Source organism: Garra rufa, chromosome 14 (assembly GCF_049309525.1).
Source record: "Garra rufa chromosome 14, GarRuf1.0, whole genome shotgun sequence".
NCBI lineage: Eukaryota > Metazoa > Chordata > Actinopteri > Cypriniformes > Cyprinidae > Garra > Garra rufa.
In genome coordinates this window covers 8,320,497-8,346,591 of record NC_133374.1, presented here as the reverse complement: position 1 = coordinate 8,346,591, position 26,095 = coordinate 8,320,497, and the positions used below count along the sequence as shown (strand labels likewise).

The 26,095-nt window shown below is 34.7% G+C and overlaps 1 protein-coding gene across 1 annotated transcript in view; it reads right to left on the bottom strand.

Annotated features, from left to right (window-relative positions):
- Window positions 1-25,537, bottom strand: part of robo1 (roundabout, axon guidance receptor, homolog 1 (Drosophila)) — a 352,432-nt gene extending 326,895 nt beyond the window's left edge. Inside the window, exon 1 of the mRNA XM_073818325.1 lies at window positions 25,307-25,537. The gene's annotated coding sequence lies outside the window, so the exon portion shown is untranslated. The remainder of the gene's footprint in view (window positions 1-25,306) is intronic.
- Window positions 25,538-26,095: the final 558 nt, after the last annotated feature.

Sequence of the window (26,095 nt, the reverse complement as noted above, 5' to 3'; positions counted from 1 at the left end):
TATATATATATATATATATATATTTATATATTTATATATGCACAGTGTAGATAGATTTTTTTTGTAGATAACCTGTCTCCTTTCATCTTTTTTATTGCATTGGTTGATACTGTACATTTAATTGTGGCTCATATTGTATATTTAATTTCATATAATTTCTTATAATTTTTCTGTCATCTTATATAATATTAATGAATATAATATTTTTTATTATAATTTTAAAAATAAAAAAATAGAAGTAGAATTATATATATGACGATTTATTTATTTTTATTTATTTTATTCTATTTTTATTTTTAATTTTGCAGTATATCCTTTCTTTTTTACTGCACTGGAAATGTATTGTATATATTTTATTGTGGTTAGATATTTATTTTAATTTAATTTCTCCAATTTGAATTTATTTTACATTTTCTGTCAGCTAATATAATAATAATGTATTTTTTTTATACTTTATTTTATAAAAAATGACAATTTACTTATTTTTATTTATTTTATTTTTATTTTCACCTTTTTATTGCATTGAAAATATATTGTATATATTTTGTGGTTGATATTGTATATTTTATTTAATTTCTTCAGTGTATCCTTTCACCTTTTTTACTGCACTGGAAATATATTGTATATATTTAATTGTGGTTAGATATTTTTTTATTTTAGTTTCTCCAATTTCTTCAATATTTTTATTATAATTTTTTTTATAAAAATGTATATTACAATTTACTTTTTATTAATTTTATTTTATTTTTATTTTTTGCAGTGTATCCTTTCACCTTTTTTATTGCATTAAAAATATATTGTTTATATTTTGTGGTTGATATTGTTTATATTTTGTGGTTGATATATATATATATATATATATATATTCTTTATTCTTATAATTTTTATTCTTTTTTATTTCTTATTTTTTGCAGTGTATCCAATTTTGATATTTTTAACAATAAATTACATTTTCTGTCATCTAACAGTAACTTTTTAGAATAAATAAATACTGTTGAATGTATCAACAGAAATTGACAATTTTGTATAAAACAACATCAATTATGAAGCGGATACGCCTTCAACCTCTTCATATATATTTATAGCACAACGTCATTTATTCAAACATTTGTTAAGCCTGGTTAACAAGACACACTAGGTATCCCTGGTGGAAACGTTTGGGGAAATTACGTTTAAGACGTGATGGCGTCTGTGCATGCAAGCCTCTTATTAGAGCTGCAGGCCGAGCCAAAATTACGATTAATTTTCTGCAAAAGCAACAGAGCGTTCCTGGCCGACGAGGAGACAGACAGGCCCGGTCACCGAAGGGACCGACCGTAGTTATCCGTCATTTGGTCTGCAGGATCGCGGAGAAATTAAAAGCTGATTATATCCTGCGGGGAGAAGAGGAAGACCATGGGCCCCCATAGTCTGCGAGCTAAATTTGATGAATTAGTCCCAACTGTCTGCCAAGAAGGAGGAGGGGGGAAACATGACAGAGTTAAGAGCCCTCCTCAATCAAGACCAACGCTACTGGACAATTCATTTGACTAAAAGCTCCAGGAACAACATTGCATGCTATTTCAAAACTCTTTGAAACGTTTATAAATGACTTTTGATTTACGGCTGTAAGTCTGAGAGGTGTATTAGAGATCAACAACAAGGTACGCACGAAAAACATTTCAAAACACAGGCCAAATGCTATGAAAGCTTGTTTTTGTGATGTTTATGAGATATGAACTTGCAATTCTGAGGGAAAAAAAGTCTAAATTGTGAGATAAAATCTCGTAATTGTGTGATAAAAATTGCAATATTTGTTTAGTTTTTATTCCGTGGCAGAAACAAAAACAGATTTGTGAAGTAAACCCAGAATTCTGAGAAAAACTCAGATTCAACAATGAATGAATTCGCTATCAAAACTGATACTGAAACTGAATTTCAGCATTGATAAATATTTCTCAAGCAGCAAATCAGCTTATTACAATGATTCCTGAGTATTAAAGCTCAAAATTCAACTTTGCATCACAGTAATAAATTACATTTTAAAATGTATTCAAATAGAAAACAGCTTCTTTAAAATGCAATAATATTTCACACTTTTACAGCTGTTACTGTATTTTAGATCAAATAAATGTAACCTCAGTGACCCTAATAGACCTCCTCCTTCAAGAACACAAAATATAAACTTGCAATTGTGTGATGAAAAAATAAAATCACAATATACATTCAAATAGAAAACAGAAAACAAATAGAAAACAGTTTATTCAAATTATAATAATATTTCACAATTGTCTCGCAGTTACTGTATTTTTGATCCAATAAATGCAGCCTTGGTGAGCATAACAGGCTTCTTTCAAAAACGCAAAACTACAAAAGCTCTTTTCAGACACTGGATACAAAAACGAAAGAGGCAATTGCAATTTTTTTTTAACTTTCGAAATAATCTTACAATTCAGATTTTTTTTCTGTGTTTTTTTTGGGAATTGCAAGGAAAAAGCACAAATTTTAAGATAACTCAGATTTCAGAAAAAAGATAAATGCAGGAATTGAAAAATTTTATTTTTTTTTTTTTTTGAAAATTTGAGATATAAATTTTATTTTTTATTCCGTGGCAGAACCAAAAAAACTGATTTGCGAGGTAAAGTCAATGCTTTCAACAATGAATATCAAAACTGATACAGAAACTGAATTTCAACACTGATAATAAGAAATATTTCTCAAGCAGCAAATCAGCTTATTAGAATGATTTCTGAAGGATCATCCAAAGACTTGAGTAATGATGCTAAAAATCAAGATTTGCATCACAGAAATAAATTACATTTTAAAATATATTCAAATAGAAAACAGTTGATTTAAATTGTAATAATATTTCACAGTTTTACTGCTGTTACTATATTTTTAATCCAACTTTGACTTCTTTCAAAAACGCAAATCTACAAAAGCTCTTTTCAGACACTGGATACAAAAACGAAAGAGGTAATTGAGATTTTTTTAACTTTCGAAATTATATCTTACAATTCAGATTTTTTTTCAGAATTGCAAGAAATTAGTACAAATTTTAAGATATAAACTCAGATTTCAGAAAAAAGGCTGAATGCAAGAATTGCAAAAAAAATTGCAATTGAGAAAAAAGTAAGAACTGTCAATGAAATTTTTTTGGGGAATAAGATGTAAACTTGCAATTCTGAGAAAAAGGTCTAAATTGTAAGAAAAAAACTTGCAATTGTGTGAATAAAATAGCAAAATTTGTTTCCTTTTTATTCTGGGAAAAAAAAATCAGAACTATAAACTCAGACTTGTGAGACAGAAAGTTAGAATTCTGACTTTAAATTTGAAAATTCTGCTCTTTTCCGGAATTTTAAAGTTTATATCTTGCAATTAAGTTTTTTCGCTCAGAATTGCGAGAATTGTAAGGAAAAGATTCCTGAAAAAGAACAGTGAGATATAAACTTGTAAAAATAAACACGGGCTTCCATACAAAACAATGTTTCTCAAGCGACAATTTGCCACTATCGTTGATATAATGAGAGTTATAGACAGATGCATTATGGGAAATACGACCTTCAAAAGCTGCATTCACTACAGCACACAGGCTTATCTTGATGTAGGACATGTGTGTGATCCTTCAACTGAAAGGAGGTTTTCCACATTATTGCTCAATTCAAAGGTGTCTGCGCCGCTCAGGCAGAAAGCGGGTCTCATTTGGAAGACGCCTGGGCTCTATTTGCCCATTCTGATTGGATCAGCAGGAGAAAGAACAAAGAACGCCGGCTTTCTATTGTGCCTCTTTGTATCCCAGATGTCAGAAGTCCAGCGTGCAAACAATAAAGCTTCTGCCACACTGACTACAGCAGTCATTATCCTGAGTAAGGATCGCTGGTTTTGCCCTACTGCAATCATAACTCTAATTAAGAGCGATGCTTTGTAAGCACGGAGGTTGCACGATGTTAATTACCAGAGTAGCGCGCTGCGAACACATCCCTAAATGCCACTTCTCATTGTTCTGCACTGGTACTTGTCACCGTCCCGCCACGAAAACACTCGGGACGTCGGCGGCACGCTGCCGCTCACCGGAGGATGACATGTTATGATTTAAAACAACTGACTGTCACTAAAAATATGCAGTTTAATTTGCATACATGGCAAAGCTGACTTGTTAACTCTAGCTGGCAGAGTTGAAACAAAGTTCACTGGAAGGTGCAAGAAAATGTTTTTGCTTTCAGTCTACATTCTAGCAACTCTTGGTTCTGGAAGATTACTCATATGACCTCACAAGAACAGAAAAAACCTAAGAAAATATGAAAGATTTGTGTGTTTCCAATTGTTAACTCATTCAATTGTAACTGAAGTATGTGCATGTGCATCAAAATGAGCAAGTCTAAAGCTAAAGATGTAAGATATTATACACCACTGTTCAAAAATTTGATGTCAGTAAGTTTTTTTGCAAGAAATTAATAGTTTTATTCAACATGGATGCATTAAATTAATTAAAAGTGATATTAAAGACATTTATTTCAAATAAATTCAGCTCTTTTGAACTTTCTATTTGTCAATGAATTCAAACCTGGATATCAAAACTGATATTCAAACATACAAGAATGATTTTTGAAGGATCACGTGACATCGAAGAGTAGAGTAATGATGCTGAAAATTCAGCACTGCACCACAGGAATAAATTACATTTTAAAATATATTCGAAATTCGAATTGAAAACAGTAATACTATTTCACAATTTCACTGTATTTTTGATCAAATAAATGCAGCCTTGGTCAGCATAAGAGACTTCTTTCAAAAACCGGATCTCAAACTTTTAATAAGTAGTATATAAATCACATTAACATCTAATATTATGCTATTCTATACATTTATATAAACACAGTTTAATATATATTTAGCAAATGAGGGAGAAAATATATAAATATACATTTGCAATCAAAATTAATCAACCCCCTTGACCTAGCATCAATAAACTATTGAAGAAAGCTTATTAATAGACATTTGAGTGATTCTGAGAACAAAGTTGATGAATAATGAAAAAAAAAAAAGTGTTTGTGAAGTACTGCCATCTCTGGGGGGCTGAATATTTTTGAGTTCAACTGAATATAAATAATGTTTTTTTTTTTTTTTTTTTGGGTGTACTATTTGGGCAAAAAGGGGAATAGTACACCCATAAATAAATTAACTCATGACAAATGTGACCCTGGACCACAAAACCAGGCTTACGTAGTAAAGGTACTGTAGCACTGGCCAAAAATACATTGTAAGGGTCAAAAATATTGATTTCTCTTTTACGCCAAAAATCTTTAGGATATTAGGTAAAGATCATGTTCCATGAAGATATTTTGTAAGTTTCCTACCGTAAATATATCGAAACTTAATTTTTGATTAGTAATATGTATTGCTAAGAACTTTTTGTTGTTTTTTTGCACACTAAGAATCCAGATTTTAAAATAGTTGTATCTCAGCTTTGAGTTGATATATAAATCTCATCTTAAAGAATTGGTGCCTTATGACTGGTTTTGTGGTCCAGGGTCACAAATATTCAAATAGAAAACAGTTTATTTAAATTACAATAATATTTTATAATCTTAATATTGTTAGTTACTGTATTTTTGATCAAATACTTGACCTCAAAGTTTTGATCAGTAGTGTATAAATCACATTAACATCTAATCTTATGCAATTATGTACACTTATACAAACATAGTTTAACATACAGTATATTTAACAAAGGAGGTTAAAAATATATAAAAATACATTTGCTGCATTTCATGAAAACAATTCAACAAAGGCATCAGTAAACTATTGAAGAAAGCTTAGTAATGGACATTTGAGTGATTCTGAGAACAAAGTTAATGAATAATGAAAACTGCAGTCTCTGGGAGGTTGAATAATTTTGAGTGCAACTGCATATAAATGTACTATTTTGGACAAAAAGGGAATAGTACACCCATAAATAAATAAACAAATGTGACCCTGGACCGCAAAACCAGTCTTAAGTAGAACGGGTACTGTAGCAATTGCCAAAAATACATTGTATGGGTCAAAACTATAGATTTTTTCCATTATTACCATAAATATATCAAAACTTATTAGCTTATTAGTAATATGCATTGCTAAAAACTTCATTTAGACAACTTTAAAAGTGATTTTCTCAATATATCTATATATATATATATTTTTTTTTTGCACCCTCAGATTCCAGATTTTCAAATTGTTTAATGCATACATCAATGTCTTATTTATTCAGCTTTCAGATGATGTATAAATCTCAATTGCAAAAAATTAACCTTTATGACTGGTTTTGTGTCACAAAAAAGAGACCATAAGAGTACCATAAAAGTAGTTTGTCTTTGTAGTAGTTTTGACTTCATACAATAGCTTTGCGAACACCTAAAATAATCACGTAGAGCAGTGTTTCTCAACTCCAGTCCTCGGGACCCACTGCTCTGCACATTTTGTATGTTTCTGAGTCTGACACACTCAGTTCAGTTCATGAATCTTTCTACTAATGAGCTGATGATCAAAATCAGGTGCCTTAAATAAGGAAGACATACAAAATGTGCAGAGCAGTGGGTCCCGAGGACTGGAGTTGAGAAACACTGACGTAGAGTATTTTCATGATGGTTTTTTTTTTTTTGGAGAAGCGCAACATGAACATTATGCAAAATATCTCCTTTTGTGTTTCGCTGAAGAAAGAAAGTCAGACTACTTTGGAACAACATGAGGGTGAATAAACGATGACAGATTGTTCACTTCTGGCCGAACTTTCCCTTCACCAGCCTTCATTGTCAGACTACGTTAACACCCTGAATACCATCATTTTCCTAACCGACACTTCTATGCATGTAAAGTCACTGGTTGACAGTCAATTTTGCTTGATTGCCAGAGCTGAACCCTGCGCTCAGACGGCAGAACCGTTTTAAATCCTGAGGGAAATGTCACAGCGAACAACTCAGCCCCGACAATTAAACATATCATTTGTACACCGTAATTACCACAGATAGACTGATTTGCTAAGCTCCTCAAATGAATTCGCCAGATTATTCACAAATAAATGACAGCACACTATCGGTATCAGTAAGCAGTATCACTCGAGCTTAATTAAAGCTAATGCGTTTTAATAACACCAGATATTTAGATTACACCTCCCATAAGCCTCAGCTAATTAGAAAGCTGATGTACAGTTGACAAACATACAATTATTTAAGCGTTTACAGACTGATAGACAACAGAGCAGCTTTACTTTACTTTCTGGCTTTAAAAAAAATGCGATATCCATGTTACAAACCTCGTTCAGCCAGCTTGCAAACAGCTTGAAACATCAACAGTCCTTTCCCAAATTAAACGCTCTCTATCAGATCAAGTGTTGCGTCCTCATTAAAAGCACCTGAGAGAGAGGAAGAGGGTACTTGCCATTCTAGTCTCCCACATAATTGTTCCTGACGAGCAATAATACAAAGGAAAACAAACAGCCTGATTTGCATATCTGCGTTTATAAACAAAGCCCGCAGTCACACCTGAACTCTCGCTATTTTGCTCCAAGGGCAAAATTAACTTTCCGCCGGTGTTCGCTGATGGTATATTATCATAAATTGGCTTATTAGTTGCAGGTTATTGAGCCAAGATAGTGTGTAACTCGCCGCATTTGTGTGGGAAATGAATCACATCTTAATGCGCTTGCGAGATTCGGAGATTAATCAGAGGAGACCGCCCGTGGATGTGACTGCTTTTTTGAGAAGGCCACAGTCAAAACGAAATGCTGCAAGTCAAGACAGGGCAATAAAAATACAGATTTCAAGTCATTCTCTATTGTCCATTTAAATTGTTTGTATGAGATCCTGGTCTTTCTTGTGGCTCTGTGATTTTTAGAAATGGATTTCAAAGTGCTGTTGATAATAATAAGACTTGTATGAAGCTGCACCGCGAGGTTTGGGTCACGGAGCAAGTCCAAGAAAATGCGATTAGTATGGAAGAAGAGATCTGAGAGCAGAGGTCAAGGATATTTGAGCCTACACATGCACTATTTTCCACTTTTTGAGACCATTTGCTGTGCATAATTCATGTAGAGAGAGTCTAGGTGGCTGCGAGTGAAGTGTGAACAGCATTTCAAAACAACTGACACAAAATGTCTATGTATTTATAACATGATCGGAATCAAAAATTCACCCTCACGCTCTTAAAAATAAAGGTTCTATACCACAGATGTCACCTGGACTATTTTATCGATGTCTTTACTACCTTTTCTGGGCCTTGACAGTGCCGTTGCGGTCTACGAAGGGTCGGAAAGCTCTCGGATTTCATCAAAAATATCTTAATTTGTGTTCTGAAGATGAACGAAGATCTTACAGGTTTAGAACGACATGAGGGTGAGTAATTAATGACAGAATTTTTATTTTTGGGTGAACTATCCCTTTAAGAAATGTAGTTTACAAGATTTTCTGGTCTCACTTATGCTTTCATTAGGTGAAAAACAGCTTGCAATATTCTGCATAAATCTCCAGAGAGTCAGGTTTTAAATGACATGACGGTGAATACGTTATGACAGAACTTTCACATTGGATAAACTCTTAATTTAGGATTTGGTTGAAGCAGACATGTTTTCGCCTGGCCTGTGGTTTTCAGTCAATACATTTGTCACTTAAATTCACATTTTAAAAAATCAATTTGGATCTCCTTTTGTGTTCTCAATTCATTTCTCAGCACTTATTTGGAACTGTAATTTGGGTTATGAGAAATATTCACTTTCCACTGCTATATCTGCTTTAACAATATATAAAGCCCATTAATTAAGCATTTAACCATTTTCTGCTAGACCTTAATGAACCTTAATAAGTCAAATATATCTATATCTTAGAATAAACTTAATTATGATGCATTTCCAAATCCAACCTTGGAGGTTTAAATCGAATTGATGCAAAATGAATGAAACAATCAATTTGAAACACAATTAAAAACGCCACCACAGATCAATGCGCCTCGATTTCCTATACACAACACACAATGCAAACTGCAAGACTTTTGTTATTGCTGCTACCGCTGTCGTTGTTAATATTATTATTATGGGGTTCTTTTCAGAGTCAACAGAACACAACAAAAGCAACAAAACAAGAGCATCTCCATCAGCAGTACAAATCAGAGCAAAAACATTTGTGCAATTTCGACTTCAGTTGCACGTCCATTTATTTCTCCAATGACACAAGCGAAAAATTACAAAGATATGAAAAGAAATGACCCATGGTGTTACAGATACACATTGTATGACCCCTGCCCCGTTCATTCTTCACATCTCTCCTTATGTCCACCTTTCAATGAGTGCATTAGACGTGTCCAGAGGCAAGCGTCCTGCTTAATGTTCCACTGGGTTATTTCTCTTTTGCTTTCAATTACAAAGACACAGCAGCAACCCAACTCTTTCCTTAAGAAGCCGCCACACACACACAAACACACACACATTTCTGTCTCCTGCAGGTTGATATAGATAGATATCCCTCCCTGTCGAGCCTGAATCTACATTAGGTCATTTCAATAAGTGGAGCGGCCCCAAGGCATTGGTCAGAAGCTGGGGTGGAGGCAGGCCTCCATCCGTCTTAGTTTGACTCTGACTTGCTGACACGCGTGCAGACGAATAGGGGGCCGGTGTAGCCAATCTCAGTTGTGTTTGTTAAAATACTACATTAAGGGGCCTAATAGAGCATGTCAGGAAATATTGAAAGCATCACAGAAGGCGGAGGGCTTTGCTAAAGTATGTTGTGGATGAAAGGATTCTTTTTGTTGTAAAGAAACAGGGGGAGGGATGACAGGAATGACTTCAAGGTGAATGCTGACCTTGGGCGTCTATGGTGGGACATTTCCTGTGGAAAACAGGTGGAGGGTGTGGTTTTTGGGGAGTGGTTTTGGAAAAGGGGTGTGGTTTCATTTCATAAGCTCCCACAACTGGATACTGTGTAGAAAAATTGACTGACTTTATGCAACTTTATTAGCCTGGGTGTCCCCATACTGCCTTGCGCAGCGCGATTTTATTCACGCTTCTAGTCAGTCTGGAAACCATGGACCTAATTTTCACCTAAGATAGGGAACCAATCACAGAACGGGGAGGGAGCAGCAAGACGATGACGCCTTCTATGCGACTCACCGAAGGATCCAGCATGGCAGCAGACGCAAAGTTATCTTTCGTGTCTACACTGGACGCGAGCGGCACGACCCGACGCGACAAATGACATTAGAACGCAAGTTTATTTTGAAAAAAGAGCAACTTTTGGCGTTCGCTCTACATACGTCATCCGGTATAATTGAAACGATTGGCTATGAGCTACGCACAGGCGCATTTGATAGACATTCGTATCGCCCAATAAACGGCTCTGGGCATTCGTAAACCACGCCTCAAATACGAGAAAATGAACATCTGGTTCCCAGACCACGAATCATGACGAAGTCATAACGTGGTCTGGTGATAGCCAGGCTACAACTTTATGCAAACTCGTGATCAAAAATCACTAGAATGAAATAACGTCTGCTTTTGAAGAATTAGATCAAACAGTGTTAACTAAAACTATTAAAATAATTTTGTTAACTGAAAGACTTATATAAAAAAAACAACTAAAATTTAAATTCAAATATTTAAATCTAAAATAAATTATAGAAATACTTAAAGTCAAGCACGACAAAATGAAATTAAAATAAAAACAATAAAAATAAAACAAATAATAGAAATATAAAAAAACAAAAGTACATGAAAATGTAAATTTTTAAACTGAAAAATCTAAAATATAAATATCAGAAGAAAAACTACAATTTAAATTAGAAATACTTAATAAAAACAAGCACATGAAAAAAACATTCATCAAAATTTAAATAAAAGCTAAAAACAAAAAATAGCAATATACAAAAAACTATAAAAACAACAAAAGCACATGAGAACATTTAAATAATTTGTTAACTGAAAAATCTGAAATAAAATGCAAAAATAAAAAAAAACTTAAATACTAAAACTGAAATTTAAAAAAATTTGAAGCTAAAATAAATTATAGAGATACTTTTAAAAAATAAAAACAACAAGCACATGACAAAATTAATTCAATTAAAATAAAAGCTAAAACAAATCATATAAAAAACAATTAAAGCAACAAAAGGACACGAGAAAATTATAATTTTTGTTAACTAAAAACCCTGAAATGAAATACAAATATCAAAAGAAACACTGACATTTAAAAAAAAATACTAAAACTGTACATTAAAAAATTAAAGCTAAAAAAATACTTAATAAAAATAAAAAGCACGACAAAATTCACTGAAATTAAAATAAAAGTTAAAACTAATCATAGAAATACAAAAAGTATTTTAAACATTAAAACAGCAAAAGCACATGAGAAAATTATCATTTTTGTTAACTAAAAAAACTACAAAAAATTAAAAATACTAAATAAAATAAAAATATCAAGAAAAACTTAAATAAATACTAAAACTGAACTAAAAAAAATTAAAAGCTAAAACAAATAATAGAAATACAAAAAAAAACAATTCCACTGAAATTAAAAACGACATGAGAAATTTTAAATTTTTATATTTAATAATGTTTGTTAATTGAAAAATCTGTAATCAAATATAAAAAAAAAACTTAAATAAAAAAAAAATACTAAAAACTGAAATTTAAAAATTTACAGCTAAAATAAATTATAGAAATGCTAAAAAAAGCATTTTAAAAATGATTAAAACTATAACTGAAATTAAAATAAATAAAAGCTTTTTTTAGCAAATAAGATTAAAATAAAAAAACTGAAAAAATATATCCAATTCAAACCAAAAGCGTCAGGATTATTGTCTGGCCAAAGTGCAATGAATAAACAAACAAAAAGGAGAAAATGTTTCAGTCCATTGCTTTCTTCTTCTGTTAATATGAATCCAAATCACGAAATACATTTTCGCCCATTTTGTTTGCTACTTTCTGTACAGTCTTTACTGAAGAACACAGTGTCATTATTTAAATTAATTTTTCAGCACCAGATAGTTCTGTTACAATCTATCTCTAACAAACTAAATGGCTTGGAAAACCAGCCAGACAATCTCTTGGCCAGAATAAACTCCAAACAGGGCCAAACTAAATATCGCAAGTCAAAAGTCTGGCTACGTGACACTGCTGGACTGTTTACAGAGGTGTCGCTCAAAAACACAACGCTGTCTCGAGGGGGGAAGCTGGCCAGTAGTAAAATAATAGCATCCCTGCCAGAGCCTGCCGGGATAGGTTGGGTGATGTACACCGGGGGTAATTACAGACAAATGGCAGGATGGTCCCATCAACTCACTCCGAGAGAAAAGAGACAGAGGGGGGACATTAAAACCAACCATTAACAAACAGAAATTGATGTTTGTCCGGAACCTCAGGGCAGTGAACTATTTGTAAGACAGGAGAACATTCATTATAATGACAAATTTTGAGTAGCAAGTGTCATATGATGTTCCATTAAGTGAGAAAGGGGAAATATTGGAAGTGTCTGGGACACAATCAAGCGTCTTTGTGTCGGAGCCAAAGATGGATATTTTACCCACAATCCTCACCTGACCTTTAACCCAAACCTTTGTTCGTTGTTAGTCTCTGATTTAAACTTGCATGCAAATGGCCTGAGAGCAATTTCCAAGTCAATCAGTCACTCACCTACACTATTGACAAGTCGCATCAATAACCTAAAGACCCATATTCAACCAAATGCACACTGTGATCTGGATGCATGCTCCTTGATTTATCGTCTTTTGTCTTTGTTTGGTCTTTCGCAAAGCATTAAATCTCAAAAGCTAAAACGTTCTTCTAAATCAAGCTAATGATCTTCTATGACACATAAGAGAGTTTACAAACGCATGTGGGTATCTGATTATGTTAAAAGTGAAAAACAAATTGGATATGCGAAGGTTTGGGATGAGTAACATTCTCAAAGTCTGTAATGCTCAGCAAAGCTGCATTTATTTGATTAAAAATACTGTTAAAATAATAATACTCTGAAATATTATTCAAATTTAAATAACTATTCTATTTCAATATATGTTTAAAATATAATTTATTTCCGTGATGCAAAGCTGAATTTTTACCATCATTACTCCAGTCCTCAGTGTCACATGATCCTTCAGAAATCATTCTAATATGCCGATTTGGTGCTCAAGAAATAGTTCTTAATATTATCAATGTTGAATGGATTTATTTTGCATTAATGTGTATTTTGCAAATCCACTTCATTTACTAAACAAATAAATAAAATGACACGAAATATTGAGTTAAAATCATTTTACCAGAACACTCTGAGTGAAATATTGACAAACTCTGCGACTGGGTTGCTTTGACCTAACAGTTGGGTTAAATGTTTAACCCAGCCTTCAGGGTAGTTTTATTTAACTCAAATATTGTTTAAAAATAACTATATTTCTTGGCTAAGATTAACCTAAAATAGGTTGTAAATTAATGCTTACTAACTGTAATATATATTTTTAAAAAATGGAGATTTATTAATTAGTTGAAAAATAAGCTTATGTTAATACATACACCGTTGAGGTCAAAAGTTTACATCCCCCTTTCAGAATCTGCAAACTGTTAATTATTTTACCAAAATAAGAGGGATCATACAAAATGCATGTTATTTTTTATTCAGTACTGGCCTGAATAAGATATTTCACATAAAAGACATTTACATATAGTCCACAAGAAAAAGCAATAGTTGAATTTAAAAAAACAAATGACCCCGTTCAAAAGTTTACATACACTTGATTCTTAATACTGTGTTGTTATCTGAATGATCCACAGCTGTTTTTTTTGTTTTGTTTTGCTTTATTAAGTGATAGTTGTTCATAAGTCCCTTGTTTGTCCTGAACAGTTTAACTGCCCGCTGTTCTTCAGAAAAATCCTTTAGATCCAACATTTTTTTAAGCATTTTTGTGTATTTGAACCCTTTCCAACAATGACTGTATGATTTTGAGATCCATCTTTTCACACTGACGACAACTGAGGGACTCATATGCAACTATTACAGAAGGTTCAAATACTCACAGATGCTCCAGAAGGAAACACAATGCATTAAGAACCAGGGGTGTAAACTTTTGAACAGAATAGAGATGTGTACATTTGTCTTATTTTGCTTAAATATCATATTTAGTAATGGCCTTCGGAAACTACAGAAAATACTTACATGTTTCCCAGAAAACAAAATAAGTTAAATTTACCCTAATATTCAAATTCAAAAAGTTTTCACCCCCCGGCTCTTAATGCATTGTGTTTCCTTCTGGTAAATGTTCACCTTTTGATTAATGCCAATGCCTCTAGTAATAATGTGTCAGATTTTAATTTAAGTTTATTTTAAGTCAGCCACAAGCTGGATTGTATTTAACCCTCAATTTTTTTAGAGTGAAGAAAGAGACTGCGATACAAGACATCGGACACTAAAACAGCTGCCTAATCGGTTATAAATCAAGCATAGCTTTAGTTCTGTCAGATCAAATGAGTCTTAGCTGATCCACATCTACCTATAGGAATACAATGCCAATATAACGTATATTCAGTATTATTCAGCTGCTTTTTTGCTTGCTCAGGAGCAAATGACCCTCCTCCCTCCCCAGCTCCTCCTTTCGTCAGAGTCAGGACTTGGCTTTCTGATATTTCTTGCTTCTTGAATCAAACTCCTTTTATCTTAAAGCAACACTAAGTAACTTTTTTTACCTTAAAATAATGTTTCCGAACTCATGTCAGTGGTTCATCAACTCATAACAGGGTGAAACGGCACTTTCGTATTCGCTTTGCGACCCTCTATCAGCCATAACAGCACTATATAAGTTTGGGTCGTCGGGTCGCGGTTTTGTAGTTCAAATGATACTACAAATGCGACTTGCTTCACGGCAGGTTTCACAAAAGGTTTTCACACTTTTATAAAGTCATACAACATATTCTACCTTGTCACTGGACATCGTTATTTCCAAAGCCGCTCCTGGATAGCCTTTCAAACAAATAACGTGCATGAGACACGACGGTAGGCTAAATTATTTACGACAGCGGTAATGGACAATTCCGCTTCTAACCTGTAGAGGGAGCATTGAGGGAAAAGTTACTTAGTGTTGCTTTAAATAATAAACCACACTAAAATGACATTAATGATATCTGCTACATTAGGTTCTGTTCTGTTTACCCTAAGGGGGGTATTGCTGCACTCCCTGCTCATTCATGACAGGCTGCATGGATAGAAAGGGAATTTTTGCCCAGAACAGAATCATAACCACCAATCCACCAAGTGGTGTGCTAAGTGTCAATCATTTTGAATCCTGGCAGAACTGTCAATTATACAGTTTGGAATCAATAAACAGAAATATTTGATGAGAATGTTGCATTTGACCAATCAGAATTCTGAACCAGAAGTATTCCCAGCAAAAACATTTTCATGTAAACATTATACTTCATTCTGTCCCACCATCTGTGGAGATAAGTGGACTTTCTTCAAGAAAAGTCCATGCATAACATTTAAATAAGTTTTTTGGTGCATACAAACATTTTATCATTCGCAGGACAGTTTTATGCAAATTAATGAAGTACTATAATGTGTTACCAACACTGTTGTACCTGAATAAGGTTCGCATCTGACCCCCCATTGTTCTTTAAATATTGCTGACCTTGAGGAAAGTGTGTGTTGAGTGGTTTGGATTTGATGGATGACTTATCAGTTTGCACAGTACACCTGTCACATCAAACTCTATTGTCTCAAATAAAACTGTGATTCACTGCTGCGGCCGTGTTAGCATGTGACTGCAAGCGGTGGATGAAAGCTGAAACATCACTGTAAGTCTAATTTAAAAAACGCCAACCTGGCAACAAACAGCCTAACTGAGTTTTGATCAGATTTGCGAGAAGAAATTTACATGGAGATCAAATTGGCAGCAGGAGTCCGGAAAGCTCAATAATTGGTAAAAGCAAATGGTATCCAATCAAAACAAGCAAGCGGGTAACTGTGAAGCAACTGACCACAAAACCCAGTATGCAAAGTCTGAAGGCTTTGCAAGGTTTGAAACCAGTTGCCATGCCAACAAACTGGGAAAAAAAATATCACAGAACTAGACCGCTATGTCATTTGCACTACAAACTGGCAGAGTGTCTAGCCGAGTGTCTCCTCAAACTGGCAGCGAGTCGGCTAGTTAAGATTTGGAAAACTGTGTTTGTCATTATAATTCGGAGTTAATGTTCAGTGCATTGCTATTATGACAGTTGATTGTTATTGCAGCAGTTAGGACATTCATGAGCGCCAGTTGGCAGAGCTATTGTGTGTACTCATTGCGTTTTCCATTAATTATAAGAAAGATGATATGCAAATATTTACTCTAAGCCAAAGAGAAAGAGACTGTGCATAATATTCTACTGATAAACCTATAGAAATCAATAATTTTATCAATTATGCATCACATACACTACTAGTCACTACCAGATTTTTAATGTTTTTTTTCAAAGAGGTCTCTTATGCTCAACAAACCTGCTTTTATTTGATCGAAAGCACAGCAAAAACAGTCAAATTATGACATGTTTTTACTATTTTAAATCACTGTGTTCTATTTGAAGGCATTTTAAAAGGAAATTTGTTCCTGTGATTTCAAAATTGAATTTTAGCATCATACTGCAGTCAAATGATCCGTACGAAATCATTGTAATATTCTGATTTGCAGTTTTAAAAAAATTACTTTTATGTTGAAAACAGCTGAGTAGAATTTTTTCAGGTTTACTTAATGAATAGAAAGTGTAGAAGAACAGCATTTATCTGAAATAAATAATCTTTTGTAACATTATAAATGTCATTATCATCACTTAATCAATCAATTTAAAGTATCCTTGCTAAATAAAAGTATTAATTTCTACAATTTCTTTTTTCAATTTCATTGGATCTTTCTAAATTCAAAGAATTCTGAAAAGAAAATGTACGGTTTTAAATATTGATAATAATAATAATAATAATAATAATAATAATAATAATAAGAAGAAGAAGAAGAAGAAGAAGAAGAAGAAGAAGAAGAAGAAGAAGAAGAAGAAGAAGAAGAAGAAGAAGAAGAAGAAGAAGAAGAAGAAGAAGAAGAAGAAGAAGAAGAAGAAGAAGAAGAAGAAGAAGAAGAAGAAGAAGAAGAAGAAGAAGAAAATGTTTCTTGAACAGCAAATCAACATATTAGAATGAAGGACCATGATGTTGAAAATTTAGCTTTGATCGCAAGAATAAATTACATTTTTAAACTATATTCAAATAGAAAGCAGTTATTTTAAATAGTAAAAATATTTCACAAAATTACTGCCTTTGCTGTATTTTGGATCAAATAAATGCAGGCTTGGGGAGCAGAAGAGACTACTTAAATAAAATAAAATAAAAAACATAAATCTTACCGTCCACTACTTTTGACTGGTAGTGTACAATATGTTAACAGTTCTGGAATCAAGCTTGATGCAAAATCCTCACAGGAAGTTGCATTAAAATGACAGGAAGAGCAACCTGCAATTTGAAGGAATTCTGGGAAATGAAGTTTTCAATATACAAGAGGTATACAAGAGTTAGGCTAATTTATTACATATTATAAATAAACTAAAGAGGTGGCATTTCCAACCTTCGCCCATCCACAAGAGGCCAGTTTGAAATTTCAACGTTTTCTGGTTAAAAATTGGTTGAATTAAATTCTATTTGAATTCTACATCTTTACATTCAAATTCAGTTCTGCTATCTCAGTTCAAAGTCAATGAATTGGAATTTAAATCTGAACACTGAAGAACTAAAGACCCTGGTAGAAACACTGTCTAGCACACGAGTTAAGCCTCGTTTGACACATTTACTGTGGCATGAAGCACAAACCACCGCAGACGGTGCACACATGCACGGTGGAGCTTACACTCAACGTGTTCTCAGAAATGGCACATAGCAGTACAAACAAAAGCTGTTCTGCAAGAAGCAGCAATGAGAAAATCATTTTTGACTAACTACGTTTGTGCTACGGATATGAATTGCCCAGCTTGTTAAGAAAAGGTAGACTATTAATTTTCTAAAACAGGTGAATAGAATCTCATAAATTTGCAAGTCGACAGAGACTTGGAGGTGGGCCTGCAAGAAACCACATTGCAAATACAAAACAATGCATTAAAACTACTCTGAACAACATCTAATTTTACAGGAGGTGCAAACAAACAATTGAGGAGAAATCCGCAATTACAAGCACATTAGAAACATTCAACATCATCATGCACAACTAGTCTGTAACGGCACAGTTCATTGTGCCAAAACCGCATTACAATAATCTCCATTTTTATGGTAAAACTGACATTTTTAATGCCTGACAGAATGAGCGACGTCATTGAAAGTAGAGTGGCTTCTTTCAATTCGTGCCTGACTGTAGAAAGAGAAAAGCACCTACTGAAGTGACCATTTGAAAAGACCCCCCTCTCTGCCCACCCGCCTCCCCCTCCAGAGACAGAGATGAGAAGCGCTGGCTGTACTTCACATGGGCCACAGGAAAGTCCTGACTTAAAAAGCACATTTAAGAACCAGTGAAGATGAAAAACACCCCAATTATCTCCCCAACCTCCCGCTGAGCCCCAAGCTGTTTTATGACATTAAAACCTGCTAAATTATGAAACACCACACGGCTGAGGATACAAATGAAAAAATGGGCACTTCTTTTTCAGAATCGTTAGTGTTTGTAGGGTGTCCGCTGATGCTGTTATGATATCCTCAGCGCTTAGTGTGATGACTTTGCAGTCACATCCCTCACGGTGATGCTGTGGGGCGCGCCAAAGGCTACGATAAACTACAAGCAGATAATGATATGTCAGCTTAGAGATTTCATACGACATGCGCTGAAGATTTTTATGAACTATGAAAGACATAATGAGCATTTGCTCAATTAATTCCATTTAATTAATTATTAATTTGTATATATTAACAACTAATTGCACTGAATTTCATACGTGGCATTCAAAAATGGTAATTTTTACTAAGCTTAGCATTGGGTTTACTTGGGTTCACTCAGTAATTAAAACTAAATGTATTCCCCCAATGTAATTTCAAACATGTAAGCTGCTGTTTTCCCAATTTTAGCTCGTTTCTATACAATAATAGTGTTAAAAACGTACATTTATGCATTTGGCTTTCGAGGTATACATGACTTTGCCATTGTTCTACTATTTTGAGTATATTCAAGCTAAACAGATAAACCAAAAACGGGGGCCATACAACTTGTGCACTCCAAGTCTTATAGCTTTCTGTGATTTAAGTTGTAATTGTCTGGTTACCTTCCTATACGTGACCCTGGACCACAAAATCAGGGTCTATTTTTTTTTTTTTAATTGAGATTTATACATCACCTGAAAGCTCAATAGATAAGCTTTCCATTGATGTATGTTTGTTACGATAGGACAATTTTTGTCCGAGATGCAACTATTTGAATTTCTGAAATCTGAGGGTGCAAAAAAATCGAAATATTTAGAAAATCACTTTTAAAGTTGTCCAAATGAAGTTCTTAGCAATGAATAATAATAATCAAAAATTAAGTTTTGATATATTTACAGTAAGAAATTTACAAAATATATTCATGGAACATGATTATTACTTAAAGGAACACTCCACTTTTTTTTGGAAATAGGCTCATTCTCCAACTCCCCCCGAGTTAATAAATAGATTTTGAAATCCATCCAGCCGTTCTCCTGTTCTGGCGATATCACTTTTAGCATAGCTTAGCATAGATCATTGAATCCTATTAGACCAATAGCATCACATTCAAAAATGACCAACGAGTTTCGATATTTGTCCTATTTAAAACTTGACCTTTCTGCAGTTATATTGTGTACTAAGACCGGTGGAAATGCAAAGCTGCGAGTTTCTAGGCTGATAAGATTAGGAACTACACTTCCATTCCGGCGTAATAGTCAAGGAAGTTTGCTGCCATAATATGGCCGAAGCAGGCGGAGTATTATCAGAAATGAGTTCCCAAGTAGTTTAGCATTTGCACATGTGCTGCGTGGTATTACTGCTCCTGCTTCGGCCATATTACGGCAGCAAACTTCCTTGACTATTACGCCAGAATGGGAGTGTAGTTCCTAATCTTATCAGCCTAGAAAATTGAAGCTTTGCATTTCCACCAGTCTTAGTACACGACATAACTACAGAAAAGTCAAGTTTTAAATAGGACAAATATCGAAACTCGTTGGTCATTTTTGAACGTGATGCTATTGGTCTAATAGGATTCAATGATCTATGCTAAGCTATGCTAAAAGTGATATCGCCAGAACAGGAGAACGGCTGAATGGATTTCAAAACTGTAAAACTCAACTTATTAACTCGGGGGGAGTTGGAGAATGAGCCTATTTCCAAAAAAAAGTGGAGTGTTCCTTTAATATCCTAATGATTTTTGGCATAAAGGAATAATCGATCATTTTGACCAGTACAATATATTTTTTTCCATTGCTACTTATGAGTATTTTACTTGAGGTTTTGTAGTCCAGGGTCACATATGGTCTGAAATGGACTACAAAAGATATAAGAACAACAGGTTTGATATTATTCATGTCAAGTGCCATTGGTTTGCGTGTGTCTCATAATCAAACATCATTACTATATGCAGCAAATCAGCATATTAGAATGATTTCTGAAGGTTCATGTGACAGTGAAGACTGAAGTAATAATGCTGAAAATTCAGCTTTGCCACCACATAAATAAATCACATTTCATGACATATTGAAATAGAAAACAGTTTTTTAAATGGTAATAATATTTCGCAATATTATTGTTTTACTGTATTCAAATGATTGCATCATTGGAGGTTTAATAAACATTCTTTAAAAATCTTACTGATCCCTAACTTTTGAACAGTAGTGTATGTGAACACTCTGCATGAGTAAATATTTTTGGCAAACTGGTTAGGGTCATGGACCTTGCAAATTCAGCCTAAAGTAGAAGAATGTGTACTTGTGTAGTACCTGGCTATTTTGCACAAAGAACACTGATGTAAAATTGTATTTGCTTGTTTAAGGCCTTGATAGAATATGTAGCTCTTCTCTGCATCATGGGTGAGGGCTATGATCTGTCAGATCTTCCCACTAGACTACACACTTACACAGGGGTCACGAAACCAGGTCTCTGACATCTGTCACGCACCCAGGGTTTCCTGCGGACAGCGGTACAAGACAGGAAACAATTCGAGCAAACCTACCCAGAGGACATCTGATCACATCCACATGCGCAACAAATAATCTATCTCCACAATTCCCCAAAGACAGAGAGCGCGAGTGAAGAGGAGAGAAAGAGAGCGCGTGAGCGAGATTTATTAACAGCCATGGGCTATTCAGGTCTGTGGTTGTTCAACGATAAGTCCGCTGATAACCAGTCATTTCCTGAGAACAGAGCATACAGTGTGCAGCGCTTTTGTAGAATTGTTAAATTTCCATTTCCAATTCTAAATCCTACGATATTTAACCCCCACGGTCCGGGCCAGACCGTATCAGCCCGTCCCCACTGGCTGCAGCACGCAGGCTAAAATCCAATTTCTGTGATAAGCTTCAGATTCGCCGTGAGGACTGGAGTTACGTTTCCTCTTTGGATTGTAGGCGTTTATCCAAGAAAAGGGCAACAGAGACGGATCGGAAGTGGCAAGGGGCATGGGGCCACGTGGGTGTGGTATGCAAGCGCAGACAGGTGTGGAACGATGATACAATTCATGTTCATACTCATTCGCTCAAGAACCACCTCTTGATCCCCAAACACAGCACTGGAGAAACTACTTATGGGCATAAACCATGTGCTATGGACTTGTGATAAGCTTAAAATTGGCAGTTTTCGTCCATCAGAGGCTAATACGCAGGTTTTACGCGAAAGCAAAGAATAAATCACTTCTTTATAGACATTGTCAATAAAGAAAGGTCCATGAAGTGGCAGGCACACAATTATCTATAAGAAGCCATTTTCACAAATGAAACAAAATGCAGTAAAATGGCAATAACTTTGCATCTTTTATCTGTATTGCTACCATTCATACATTTATTTCTACACACCAAAATGCAGAAAAACTGAGATATCATCTTTGGAAATTAACTCTAAAAACTATATTCAATCTGATATTGTATTTTCATTACAAAAACACTTTTTAAATAAAGTAAATGTCGCAAAAAGTAATTGTGTCAGCAGATGCCTTGTATTATAAAAGCATTTTTACCTTCTGTATCTTCAAACCTATAATATTATAACTTTGTTCACATATGTGACCCTGGACCACAAAACCAGTCATAAGGGTCAATTTTTTTGAAATTGAGATTTAAATATCATTGCTTTCCACTGATTTGTTAGGTTTTGTTAGGTTTGTTAGGATAGGACAATATTTGGGTGAGATACGACTATTTTAAAATCTGGAATCTGAGGCCTTTCAAGTTGTCCAAATTAAGTTCTTAGCAATGCATATTACTAATTAGGGCTGTGCAATAAATCGCATGCGATTGTCATGCGTATCTCATCAGTAAAGCCAGTTCTGTGATTAGTAGTAATTCTCCATCACCTGCGTTCAGATGGCACGGTATTCAAAACACTGAGCCGTAGATCACTGAAAAGCTATGGAATATCTCATTCAAAATCTGTTGTCAGACTCAGAAATCTCACTGGATTATTACAATTAATGGCAATTAGTTTGGAATTAAAAACTGATATTTCCTACTGACACACTACAGCAAATGATAGAAATAACTGACTTGAAACCATTTTTTAGCTTGTGAAAATACTAGTGTTCTAATAATTTTGGCCACCACTGTATATTATAATAGAAAACAGTTATTTTAAATTGTAAGAGAATTTTGCTGTTTTACTGTACGAGAGACTTCTTTTTCAAAAGCATTTTAAAATCTTCCCAACTGCAAACGTTTGAAACATTTACTGAAAATGCATAAAAATAATCTCAAAGTGGCCAAATATTGGCCAATATATGAGACATAAGGTCTAAATTGGAAAAACAGCATTATAATTACAACTACAACCAAAGTGGCTGTTGGACTGATCTAGAATTAAATGGCTTAGACAAAATTGTACATTTACAAGTGGGTGGCCACATCGTTTTGGCCGAGTTGTGTATGTGAGATTACAAAATTATATTTCCAAACACCACCAGCCAAGCAAAGTCTGTTCCGTCACGCATTTTCTGTCAGACCTCCTGCGGACGTACACAGAGTAGAAAGAAGAAAAATGAGATAGAAGAAGAGATGGCAATCTAGCAACTTTGGCTCCGGTCCAGAACTGTCTATCGAGCAACGCTGTCTAGAAATTGGCATGCCAGGGAAGAACTCACTGAGGTGAATCACATGACATTATGGAGGTCACGCATGGGTCCAGCCACCTAAAGAGCCCAGATACAAGCAAGAAATAGAGTATTTTACAGACCACTGGTCCACCTGTTTCCTTCAGAACCCTCAAATTCAGTTTTTAATCGAAACCCATGAGTAATACAATTCATAGGACTTAAAACTAGTCACACTTTACTGGGCTGCCAAAGACCCCTGGAGAGGCACCAAAAAGGCCACCAAAAAGTACTTTATCATCAAATGAAAACTGTGCTGGAACGTTGAATTTTAAATTACAGCACCTGGCTGGATAACAATGCTAAATGAGATCAAATTGACAGCCCGAATACCTTAGAGACCGTATGTCTTGCATGGTTCCCACATGCAAATGTCATGAGAGGCTATACAATCACTTTGGCGGCATCTGTTCCACTATTTTTTCCCCCTCAAAGCATGAATTGTTTCATACTCTCACAAAGAAAATGGAATGTTGATCTCTGTTGAAGATGCCTTGATTAGAAAAGATTCACAAAGGCAAAGCTCAACGTCTCCACGCCATCGAATTTAATTGAGGCTTGATTACATATACAATGAACTGTAGCAGGTCATGCTTTCTGTAATTTGAAATATTTTCAGCTTTATTGAAAGACCGCACCGGGTTGATTTCTCTTGGGCATAGTGCAGCATAGTACAAAAGACTATATTACAATCACTGGATTAAACAAACGTGGCACGTTGAGAGCGATGATTAATTCATGGAGGTATTCTCCGTTTCATACATTTATGAAGGACGTTACCCGTTAAAAAATACATTTATGTATGCCGAGCACACCTGGCTCTTCTTTGAAACTTTCAGCAGGGGACGGCTCTCACTTCCACACACTGAGGACTGTTCTTATGCTCTGTCTGGGGTTTTACAGACACCATGCACTTTTTAATAGCCCCAAAATAGACTGATGTATCAGACTGATACTTTATCATTTAACTAGGAACATAATTTGAATGTCAAAACAGGAATTCAAATAGAACATTTCTCTGAAAGCATGCTTTCAGCACCAGAATCAGCTCCCAATTTCATGAGCTCAAGACATGAGTGGTCTGAGAGATCCAGACCCCTTAAATAGCTTTGAATTTTTTTATATTTATATATCAGTTCAAACTCTGTATCAAAGATTTTATCCTTGGCTGGTGTCACAGAAACCAAAAATGCATTAGATTACAATGTGTTCAAACTTGTTCACAATAGTCACTATTTCAAAAAGCGCATTCTGTGGTGAAACAGCAGGCTAAAGCTTTAACACAATGTCTGTCTGTTGGGGTTTAATTAGTTTAGAGGAAAAAATTACAGAACATGTGAGTTAAAAGGCTGATCGCCAATAAGCTGTGTGATTGTACGCTGTTTCAGCAGTCCACCGTTCTGCTCAATGCAAGTCTAAGCAAAATTCTGAATTCAAGGCCAAGAGTCTATAGTCCACTTTCTTTCTCTGCAGAAGCAATTAGACTTTCAAATGGACTGAAATCACAACTGTCTCATGCAAAGTTTAAAAAGCTTGCATTTTGTTATATAATAACAACTGTAGCTATGGTGATTGGTCAATGATCTATATACTGTATATACACATGCAATAATATAAAAAGCACATCTAAACCAGTTGATTATACTATATTCATATATTCCTAGTCTTACAAATCAACCTAAATCAATCTAGATTACATTAGGATACTAGAAAAGTGAGATCAGGCAGAAAAGCTCTTTTCACTTTCAATGCATTGTACTTATATTCAATGCAGTATGAAATCATCAGCATCCTTTTAAGGCTAATACAATGAATTCTAACACATGAGAGCATCTTCATCTTCAATGCCTAATGAAATTTAGCCCTATATGTCTTTCTGTTGCATCCAACAGAAAGTTCCCTCATGCATAAAACCCTTCAGGCTGAATTAGACACTTTGCATTGAACTTCTATTCAAAAATCAGATTCGAACAACCAAATGCAAGAAACGCAATAAATAAAGAGAATCTCTTACCCACTTTCCTGATTACAGACGTTGCTTGATAATTCCAAGAACAGAAGTCAAACTACTCTTCCATCTCTCCAATGAGCCGTGCGTAACTTTCCAAAGGATGGTTCAGCACCTGGAGATTTAGATGCGCTGGGAAACGAAGGTGAGCTTTTTAGTTTAGGGCAGTTCGGCCACACACAAAAAGAAGGGAGCCGAGCACCGGAGTGTACCGGTGGATAATGTCTTACGCCGCGTTCTCACGGGCTGCTGATGCGGTGCGTGCGGTAAAGCATACAGATCTCTCCACGGACTGTCACTGCGCTCTGCTTCCCCGGGTCCTAAAGCTGAACCGCAGCGCCACTGAACTTTGCAATGCGAGCATTGCACTATATCATTCCGAAAACGTCTTCCTCCTTCCATCCTTTCTACAATTCATTTAACGTTACGCTAATGTACAGAAGTCAAACTGTTTTTGGTTTATAGCGAAAGGTTCGGTCGTACTCACAAGAAATATAAGCTCAAAGCTGTAAAATCGCATATTACAAAAGGAAAAGGATAGTTAATGCTCCAATATAAATAATAATACGAGTTGTAAGGCGTTTGGTGCGTCTTGCAGATTTGAGGAAATGTAACGCAACGTTATATGCAATGAAAAATTATTTTTCAAAATAGTAATTAAAACAAAAGTTGTTCGGAGTACGTTTAAATTACTCTTCCGTGTTTAATTCATTCCGTTACTGTTTACTGTTGTGAAAATTTCAGCAATTTCTGAGTGAATTGTTTCTATACCATATTTCTTGGCGTGCTAGTAAA